This window comes from Ziziphus jujuba, chromosome 5, assembly GCF_031755915.1.
Source record: "Ziziphus jujuba cultivar Dongzao chromosome 5, ASM3175591v1".
In the NCBI taxonomy this organism is placed as follows: domain Eukaryota; kingdom Viridiplantae; phylum Streptophyta; class Magnoliopsida; order Rosales; family Rhamnaceae; genus Ziziphus; species Ziziphus jujuba.
Window position 1 is genome coordinate 4,571,584 of NC_083383.1, and position 10,737 is coordinate 4,582,320.

Genomic DNA, 10,737 nt, shown 5'->3' on the forward strand with positions numbered 1-10,737 from the left:
TGCAGTGATGTATGCAGCTGAGGCATCCTAATAGACCGATAGACTTGAACGTTGTTCCTACATGACCTGATCAATTCAATCAGGCATTTACCATCTATTTTCATTGTTCAACTCTTTGACAACATGAAAAAACCAAAAGCTCTGCCTTCCATCTCTATCTATCCAAAGGATGGAAAGGCAGAGGCCTTTGGTGTCCTCGTCAGTCAAGAATTGGGGCCTCATAATAACTAGCCAATATGCTTTCTCTCATGCCTTTCATCGTTCATGGTTCGATATTCTGGTGTCCTAGGCGTAGAGGAACCACACCAATCCATCCTGAACTTAGTGGTTAAACTCCACAGCTGTGACGATACCATAGGGGAGGTCCTGCAGAAAAATAGTTCGATGCCAAAATGATAAAAAGCTTAACGCCTCTCATTCTTATTACTTTATTTTTTCAATATGAAAAAATAAAAATAAAAAGTAAAATGAAAAGGTCGTCTTATTTAACCTCAATTATGAAATCCCGTCTCTCCCACTTCACACCTCGGAACGCACCATTCTTATATAAAGAAAGGTGTTTTCACATCTTCTTAACCCAAAATGACTAGGGAGAGGAAAGGTTCCTTTTTTTTAGGGTTACTTTCGGGAATAGGTCAAGTGGAGATAGGGTGGGGCTTGTAGCTTAGAGGATTAGAGCACGTGGCTGTGAACCATGGTGTCGGGGGTTCGAATCCCTCCTCGCCCACAACCGGCCAAAAAGGGAAGGACCTTTCCCTTTGGGGGTAGGAAAATCATGATCGGGATTGGAGACCACAAGCTATGGAATTTAGGCATGGGTCTTTTGTTGAAATGGAACGGCCTTACTCTTTCTTTTTTATTTCTTTTTATTTATCATTAATTGTTGAAAAATTAAATAAAGTATGCCTGGCCCGAAGCCCAAATCGGCATATTTTTTTGTTTTATGCGCCGTAATTCTTCATAGCCAGTTTGGGGTAGAATAGCAGAGAAAGTACAAGTATTAGTAGCATAGAAAAAATACGTTCCCCATCATTAATATGTTTACTCATAGTAATTGTGGCTTCCCGGGCGAATCGATGACTGCATCTTTGATGCACTTACTAGTACATGTGAGAATTCTTAATTGGATAGTTGTAAATAGCCCCAGACTGTGGAACAAAGGATTATCTCGGACCTACGCCGAGGTATTGACAGCGATTGTCAAATATTGCATAATAGAATGTGATATGATGAGATAGAATGCAATAGAAACAAAGACACGGGGAACGAGTTACCTACTCTTAACGGTCAAAGCAAACCCTTTCATTCTGAATTAAAGAATTCGGAATGAATCAAATCTCTCCAAGTAGGATTCGAACCTACGACCAGTCAGTTAATAGCCGACTAGTCTACCACTGAGCTACTGAGGAACACAGGGAAATTAGATCTCATAGAGTTCAATTGCCATTCTCAACCCATGACCAATATGAGCTTGAAGTTTCCTTTGTAACTCCTGGAACTTCTTCGTAGTGGCTCCGTTCCATGCCTCATTTCATAGGGAACCCAAAAGGGCCTCTATTTCGTTAGATTCCATCCATATCCCAGTTTCATTCATTTAATATCCCTTTGGTGTCATTGAGATAAGAGATGTCATTTCTAGTCTATCTCTTTCTATTTCTATATATATATATATGGAAAGTTTAAAAATCATCATATAATAATCTAGAAATTGCAATAGAAAAGAAAAAATGGAGGTTTATGATGATTTTTAAATCTTTTATACTAGGTAATCTAGTATCCTTATGCATGAAGATAATCAATTCGGTCGTTATGGTCAGACTCTACCATGAATTTCTGACCACATTCTCCATAGGGCCCTCTTATCTCTTCCTTCTCCGAGCTAGCGTTATGGAAGAAGGAGAAAAAGGAATCGAGAAAAAAGTATTAGTAACAACCGATTTTATTAAGGGCATAGCTCATGATGTTCATATCGATCTATTATGTGCCTCTGCATCTAGCATTGGGTAGACCTCATACAATAACTATCCTAGCTCTACCGTATCTTTTGTTTCATTTCTTATGGAACAATCACAAACACTTTTTTGATTATGGATCTACTAACAGAAATTCAATGCATAATCTTAGCATTCAATGTGTATTCTTGAATAATCTCATTTTTCAATTATTCAACCATCTCATTTTACCAAGTTCAATGTTAGTCAGATTAGTCAACATTTATATGTTTCGATGCAACAACAAGATGTTATTTGTAACAAGTAGTTTTGTTGGTTGGTTAATTGGTCACATTTTATTCATGAAATGGGTTGGATTGGTATTAGTCTGGATACAGTAACATAATTCTATTAGATCTAATGTACTTATTAGATCTAATAAGTACCTTGTGTCAGAATTGACAAATTCTATAGCTCGAATCATTAGTATTCTCTTATTTATTACCTATGTCTACTATTTAGGCAAAATACCGTCACCCATTGTTACTAAGAAACTGAAAGAAACCTTAAAAATGGAAGAAAGGAGGGAAAATAAGGAAGAAATAGATGTAGAAAGAGAAACAACTTCAGAAATGAGGGGGACTAAACAGGAACAAGAGAGATTTACCGAAGAAGATCCTTCTCCTTCCTTTTTATAAAAATAAAAGGAGGATCTGGACAAAATCGATGAAATGGAAGAGATACGAGTGAATGGAAAGGAAAAAACAAAGGATGAATTCCACTTTAAAGAGACACACTATAAAAATAGACCCGTTTATGAAACTTATTATATGGGTGTGGATGAAAATCAAGAAAATTCGAAGTTAGAAATATTTACAGAAAAAAAAAAAAAGATCTACTCTGTGTTGAAAAACCTCTTGTTAATATTCTTTTTGACTATAAACGATGGAATAGGTCATTCCGATATATAAAAAACAATCAATTTGAAAATGTTATAAGAAAAAAGATGTCACAATATTTTTTTTTTTTATATATGTCAAAGTGATGGAAAACAAAGAATATCTTTTACATACCCACCCAGTTTGTCAACTTTTTCAGAAATGATACAAAGAAAGATGCCTCTGTTTACAGTAGATAATCTCTCTTCTGCTAAATTATATAATAATTAGAGTTATAGCAATGAACAAAAATGAAAAGACCTAAACATAAATTTATAAATAGAGTCAAAGCTCTAGACAAAACTTTAGATAGGATATTTTTTGTTTGGGATATACTCGAAAAATAGACTAGATTTTGTAATGATAATCCTTAAAATGAATACTTACCTTTCTTGAATGGCCCCTATCGGAGATAAATCACAAATTTTTTTTCAACTACAATCCTAAGTGAAACTTCCAAAAAAACAACATTAACATAGAGAGGTTTTGGATAAATATGATTCATAGTATCCTTCTTATTTTTAATTACCTAAACTTTGAACAGATAAAAAATCCATTTGATAAAAAACCTTTAACAACAAAAATTTTATATTTCTTGAACTTAATCAATGAACTTACTGAAAAACCACCATTAATTTTTAAAGAGCTTTCTTTACTTCCCGAAGAAGAACAAATAAAAATTGATTTAGAAGATAATAAGAAAAATTAAAAATTTATATTTGATGCAATTATAAGAGACCCTAACGATAAAAAAATTAGAAAAAAACCTACGGACTAAAAGAAAATAGTAAAAAAGTTTCTCAATGGTCGTACAAATTAATTAATGATTTGGAACAACAGGAGGGAGAAAGCCCAATGGGGGTGCCGATGGAGTATGAGATTTGTTCACGAAAATCCAAACGTGTAGTGATTTTTACTGATAACCTACAAACTACTGATACTAATACCAAAGATACTAATAATCCTAATGAAATAGAGGAAGTGGCTTTGATACGTTATTCACAACAACCGGATTTTTGTTGAGACATAATAAAAGGTTCTATGCGCGCTCAAAGACATAAAACAATTATTTGGAAACTCTTTCAAGAAAATGTACATTCACCCCTCTTTTTGGATAGAATCGAAAAAGATGTTTTTTTTTTCTTTTTTCTTTTGATATCTCTAAGCCAATGAAAATGTTTTTTAAAAATTGGATGTGAAAAAACACAGAATTAACAATTTCAGATTATACAGAAAAAAAGCCAATAGGCACTGAGAAAAACAAAGAAAAAGACAAAATAGAAGAAGACAAAAGACAAGAAAAAGCACGTATAATATATTTGCTCAAATACTAAAAGGTCTTGTGTTAGTAACCCAATCTATTTTTAGAAAAAATATTCTATTACCCTTCTTGATAATAGTTAAAAATATTATACGTATACTACTATTTCAACTTCCCGAATGGTATGAGGATTTAAAGGATTGGAATAGAGAAATGCATATTAAATGTACTTATAATGGCATCCAATTATCAGAAACATATTTTCTGAAAAACTGGCTAACAGAAGGTATTCAGATAAAGATCCTATTTCCTTTTCGTCCAAAAACTTGGCACAAATCGAAGCTACAAAAAACTTATAATGATCCAATGAAAAAGAAAGGACAAAAAACTGATTTATGTTTTTTAACAGTTTGGGGAATGGAAACTAAACTGCCTTTTGGCTCTCCCCAAAACCACCTTTCAGTTTTTTAACCTATTTTTAAGAACTCAACAAAAAAATTAGAAAAGGGAAAAAGCAGCGTTTTCTAGTTCTAAGAATTTTACAAGAAAAAATAAAAAAATTTCTAAATGTTTCAAAAGACATAAAAAAACCAATTTAGTAAAACCATTATATTTCTAAAATAAATAGTAAAAGAACTCAAAAAAATAAACCCAACTCTATTATTTGGCTTGAGAGAACTAGAAAGATATCAATTAAGTGAAACTAAGAAAGAAAAAGATTCAATAATAAATAATCGGCTAATTCATGAATCTTTCAGTAAAATTCGACCTACAGATTGCACAAATTATTCATTAACAAGAAAAAAAAAATACAAAATTTGACTGATGGAACAAACACACTCATAAATCAAATAGAAAAAATAAAAAAAGAGAACAAGAAAGAATTTATAATACAAAATATAAGTTCTAACAAATACAAAATGAGTTATGATGATAAAAGATTAGAATCACCAAAAATTATTGGGCAGGTATTAAAAAGAAGAAATGCTCGACTAATGCGTAAATCACATTATTTTATAAAAAAAATTTCATTGAAAAGAGATACATAGATCTCTTTTTAGGTATCATTGATATTCAGAATATTAATGCACAATTTTTTCAGGAATCAACAAAAAAATTTCTCAATAAATATATCTACAATGATAAAGATATTTCTAATTCTAATAATGAAACAAATCAAAAAAGAATTTATAGAAAAAATAAAAGTCTAATTCACTTTATTTCGACTATAAAAAGGTCCCTTTCTACTATTAGTAATAAAAGCGCACAAACTTTTTTTGACTTATCTTACGTGTCACAAGCATATGTATTTTACAAATTGTCACAACCCTTAGCCCTTAACTTATACTTATATAAGTTAAGATCCGTTTTTCAATATAATGGAACAACTTTTTTTCTTAAGAATGAAATAAAGAATTATTTTGGGTGGAACACAGAAACTATTTCATTCCAAATTAAGACATGATTCTCTTCGAAATTCGGGAATGAATCAATGGAAAAATTGGTTAAAAGGTCATGATCAATATGATTTATCTTTGATTAAATGGTCTAGCTTAGTACCACAAAAGTGGCGAAATAGAGTCAATCAACACTCTATAACTCAAACTAACCATTTAAAGAGATACGATTCATATGAAAATGAAAAAAACCGATTAATTCACTATGAAAAACAAAAGACTTTTGAAGCCGCCTCATTACAAAAGGAAATAGAGAATTTTAAAAAACACTACAGATATGATTTTTTAGCATATAAACTTATATCATCTAAATCTATTAATTATGAAGATCAGAAGAGCTCATCTATTTATGGATTACCATTACAAGTAAATAATAACCAAGAAATTTTTATAATTACAATACACATAAACGAAAATATTTTAATGTGCTAGGAGATATCCCTATCAATAATTATCTAGTCAAAGATGATATTATAGATATGGAGAAAAATCCGGATAGAAAATATTTTGATTGGATAATTCTCAATTTTTGTCTTAGAAAGAAAGTCAACATTGAGGCCTGGATCAATATTGATACTGACACCACTAGTAATAAATATAGTAAGACTCGGGGGAATAATTATGAACTACTTGATAAAATCAATACATAAGGTCTTTTTTATCTCACGATTCCTCAAAATCAAGAAATCAACCTATCCAATACAAAAAAAAGAAAAAAAAAAAACCTTTTTGATTGGATGGGAATGAATGAAGAAATACGAAGTTGTCCCGTATCAAATCTGGATCGTTGGTTTTTCCCAGAATTTTTGATACTTTATAACACGTATAAGATAAAACCATGGACCATTCCAATCAAATTAATTCTTTTGAATTTGAATATAAATGAAAATGCTAGTGAAAAAAAAAAAAAGCGTCACTTGAAAGAAAAAAAAATATATCAATATTTTCCAATAAAAAAAACTCTCTTGAATCAGAAAACCAAAATCAAGGAAAAAGATAATTCGCAGCAGATTTTGAATCATCTCTCTCAAAGCAAGACAAAGATATTGAAGAATATTTTGAGGCATCAGATATGGAAAAAGATAGAAATAAAAAGCAATACAAGAACAATACGGAAGCGGGGTTTGATTTCTTCCTAAAAATGTATTTGCGTTTTCAATTGAGATGGGATGGTGTTTTAAATAAAAAAATGATCGATAACATCAAAGTATATTGCCTTCTGCTTAGACTAATAAATCCAAGAGAAATTTTTATATCCTCTATTCAAAGGGCAAATTGAGCCTAGATATTCTACTGATTCAGAAAGATTTAACTCTTATAGAATTGACGAAAAAGGGAATATTGATTATTGACCCAATCTGTCTATCTATAAAAAATGAAGGACAATTTATTACATATCAAGCCGTAGGTATTTTATTGGTTCATAAGAGTAAGCATGAAATAAATCAAAAGTACTTAACAAAAAGCACTGTTGATAACAAGAATTATGCTGAATTCATTGCAAAATATCAAAAAATGACTGGAAATAAAGACAATAATCATTATGATTTGTTTGTCCCTGAAAACATTTTATCCCCTAGATGTCGTAGAGAATTGAGAATTCTAATTTGTTTTAATTCTAGGAATGGAAATGGTATGCCTCGAAAATGCAGCATTTTGCAATGGTAAGGAAAACAGTCAAGTTTTGGATAAAAGCAAAAGAGATACAACTAAACTAATTAAATTAAAATTCTTTTTAGCTTGTATGAATCAATATTGGTTTAATACCCATAATGGCAGTCGTTTCAGTCTAGTAGGGATACATATGTATCCGCGATTCAAAATTTGTTTGTTAATGGTAGATTTATTTTTCCTATATTTCCTGTAGTATGATCTATGAAAACAAAGAAATGCACACATGCATTAGCTTAATTTCATTATGATCCATGATTCATTAACATATCAATTAGATCTATAAATGATCACCAAAATACTTTTTTTTTTTCATTTTAGGTCTAAATTTTAATCTTTTGTGAGTGTCGAAAAGAAGATTTTGGTATACCTATTCGAATACAATTCGATTTGATTAAATTTGGAATTATTAACAAAATTAAGATTATTGTATTATGTATACTAAATTAAAATGAATGGCATTATTATTATTGATCAATAAAACCACCTAACACTAAAAAAAGGATAGGAACAAAGTGGGGGCGCATATTTTATTTTATGGTAAAAAATTCATTCATCTCAGTTATTTCACAAGAAGAAAATGAATAAAAAGTAGGATCTATTGAATTTTAAATATGCAGCCTCATCAATAGGATACGAAAACTTTCTTCACATTTGGAATTGCACAGAAAAGACTATTTATCTTAGAGAGGCCTACGTCAAATTTTGGGAAAATGCCAATGGCTACTGTCTTATTTGTCAAAGAAAAATAGAATATGTTATGAAGAATTAATTAATCAGTTGGATATTCGGGATTAAAAAACTCGCTGATTTGAAAAAGCAGTTTATTTTGAATTATTTGATTTATTAGATCTTGAATTTGAATTTTAATGAACTTATTTTAGTTTTTAGCAATCCATGAAAGACTGAATCGAGGAAAAACCTATGAATATACCAGCTAAATGAAATGACCTCATGGTAGTAAATATGGGTCCCCACCACCCATCAATGCATGGTGTTCTTCGACTCATTGTTACTCTAGATGGTGAAGATGTTATTGATTGTGAACCAATAATGGCTATTTATACAATATATGCCTTATGTAACCCATTGGGATTATTTAGCTACTATGTTCACAAAAGCAACGACCGTAAATGGCCTGGAGCAGTTGGGAAATATTCAAGTGCCTAAAAGAGCCAGCTATATCAGAGTAATTTTGTTGGAGTTGAGTTGTATAGCTTCTCATCTGCTATGGCTCGACCCTTTTATGGTAGATATTGGTGTACAGATGCCTTTCTTCTATATTTTTTGAGAAAGGGAATTAATATATGATCTATCCGAAGCTGCCACCGGTATGAGAATGATGCATAATTATTTTCGTAACGGAGGAGTAGCTGCTAATCTACCTCATGGCTGGATAGATAAATGTTTGGATTTTTGAGATTATTTTTCAACAGGAATCATTGAATATCAATAACTTATTACATGAAATCCTACTTTTTTAGAACGAGTTGAAGAAGTAGGCATTATTGGTATAGAGGAAGTAATACATTGGGGTTTATCAAGACCAATGATGCGGGCTTCCAGAATACAATGGGATCTTCGTAAAGTTGATCATTATGAGTGTTATGACGAATTTGATTGGGAAGTCAAGCGGCAAATTGGTGAAATAACAGAATCCATAAAAATTATTTAACAGGCTTTGGAAGGAATTCCGGGAGGGCCATATGAGAATTTAGAAATCTAATACTTTGATAGAGAAAAGAATCCCGAATGGAATGATTTTGGATATCGATTTATTAGTAAAAAACCTTCTACTACATTTGAATTACCGAAACAAGAACTTTATGTTAGAGTCGAAGCCCCAAAAGGAGAATTGGGAATTTTTCTGATAGGGGATTAGGGTGGTTTTCCTTGGAGGTGGAAAATTCGCCCACAAGGTTATATCAATTTGTAAATTCTTCCTCAGTTAGTTAAAAGAATGAAATTGGCTGATATTATGACAATAATAGGTAGCGTAGATATCATTATGGAAGAAGTTGATCGTTGAAATGATAATTGTAGGACAGAAGTACAAGATATCAATTCTTTTTCTAGATTGGAGTTTTTAAAAGAGGTCTACGGAATTATATGGGCCCTTATTCCTATTTCTACTCTTGTATTGGGAATCACAATTGGCGTACTGGTAATTGTATGGTTAGAAAGAGAAATATCCACAAGACTGCAGCAACATATTGGACCTGAATACGCCAGCCCTTTGGGAGTTCTTCAGGCTCTAGCAGATGGGACAAAACTTCTTTTCAAAGAAAATATTCTTCCATCAAGAGGAGATACTCGTTTATTCAGTATTGGACCGTCCATATCAGTCATATCAATTTTAGTAAGCTATTCAGTAGTTCCTTTTGGCTATCACCTTGTTTTAGCGAATCTCAATATCGGTGTTTTTTTATGGATTGCCATTTCTAGTATTGCTCGCATTGGACTTCTTATGTAAGGATACGGGTAAAATAATAAATACTCCTTTTTAGGCGATCTCCGAGCTATTGCTCAATCAATTAGTTATGAAATACCATTAACTTTATGTGTGTTATCAATATCTTTACGTGTGATTCGTTGAGACATAAATTTTTCTACATAATATACAAAGAATACTAATTGGGTCTTTAAATTTGTAGAAGTTATAAGGCAGTACTCCCCACGATTCCGATCCAGAGTATGCTCCTATCCACCAATTAAATAAATGACTATTGGGAACGAAATAATCCCTTTTTTGATTTTATAAGCCCCCTTTTTTCATAAACAGAAAGAAGAATAGGAACAAAAAAAAAAAATAAAGGAATACAAAAGAATAAAAAAGTTCTTTTTTATTCTTTTTTTCTTATATCCAGATTTATATCGATACAATTCGTGTCATAATTCATGAATTAATTTAATATATAATTCTTTTTCGTATGTAAAAACGATGGGTTATTGATTTTTTTTAAAAGGAGCATTTTATTGAAGAATCAAGTTATTACTCAACAAAGAAAAATTTAAATGATTATGGAAATTTAAAAGAAAAAGGATGAGATCAATTCAGAAGTATTTTTTTTCATTTATTATTAATTCAATTTATTAATTTATTAAATTGATAATAAATTGAATTCTTTATTATTAATTATTAAGTTTATTATTAATTATTAATATTAATTATTTTTTTATTAAAATTTATTAAAACATAACAGACAGAATTCAATTGGCCTAATTTTGGACCGTATGATAGATTTGAATCTTATCTATCGTATAACCAAGCTTCGCAAGATAAAAGGACTTGGTCCTTAGATTTTTTTATGGCCCTTCAGGAGCCATATGAGGTGGAAATCTCATGTACTGTTTTGGAATTGCAATGGAAATAGTGATGGTACCGCCGACTATGATTATCTAATAGTTCAAGTACAGTTGATATAGTTGAGGCGTAATCAAAACATGGTTTTTGGCGATGGAATTTATGGCGTCAACCT

General features: G+C 31.0%; 1 non-coding gene and 3 pseudogenes across 1 annotated transcript; 3 read left to right on the plus strand and 1 right to left on the minus strand.

The window, feature by feature from the left end:
- Nucleotides 1-1,337: 1,337 nt before the first annotated feature.
- On the minus strand, nucleotides 1,338-1,409 carry TRNAN-AUU (transfer RNA asparagine (anticodon AUU)). Its single transcript has one exon. It is a non-coding gene; the product is annotated as a tRNA-Asn (tRNA).
- A 376-nt stretch (nucleotides 1,410-1,785) lies between these two features.
- LOC112489691 (putative protein TIC 214 N-terminal part) lies at nucleotides 1,786-2,629 on the plus strand (annotated as a pseudogene).
- Nucleotides 2,630-5,050: 2,421 nt separating this feature from the next.
- LOC125419974 (protein TIC 214-like) lies at nucleotides 5,051-7,454 on the plus strand (annotated as a pseudogene).
- Nucleotides 7,455-8,182: 728 nt separating this feature from the next.
- LOC125419973 (NAD(P)H-quinone oxidoreductase subunit 1, chloroplastic-like) lies at nucleotides 8,183-9,854 on the plus strand (annotated as a pseudogene).
- The last annotated feature ends 883 nt before the right edge of the window (nucleotides 9,855-10,737 follow it).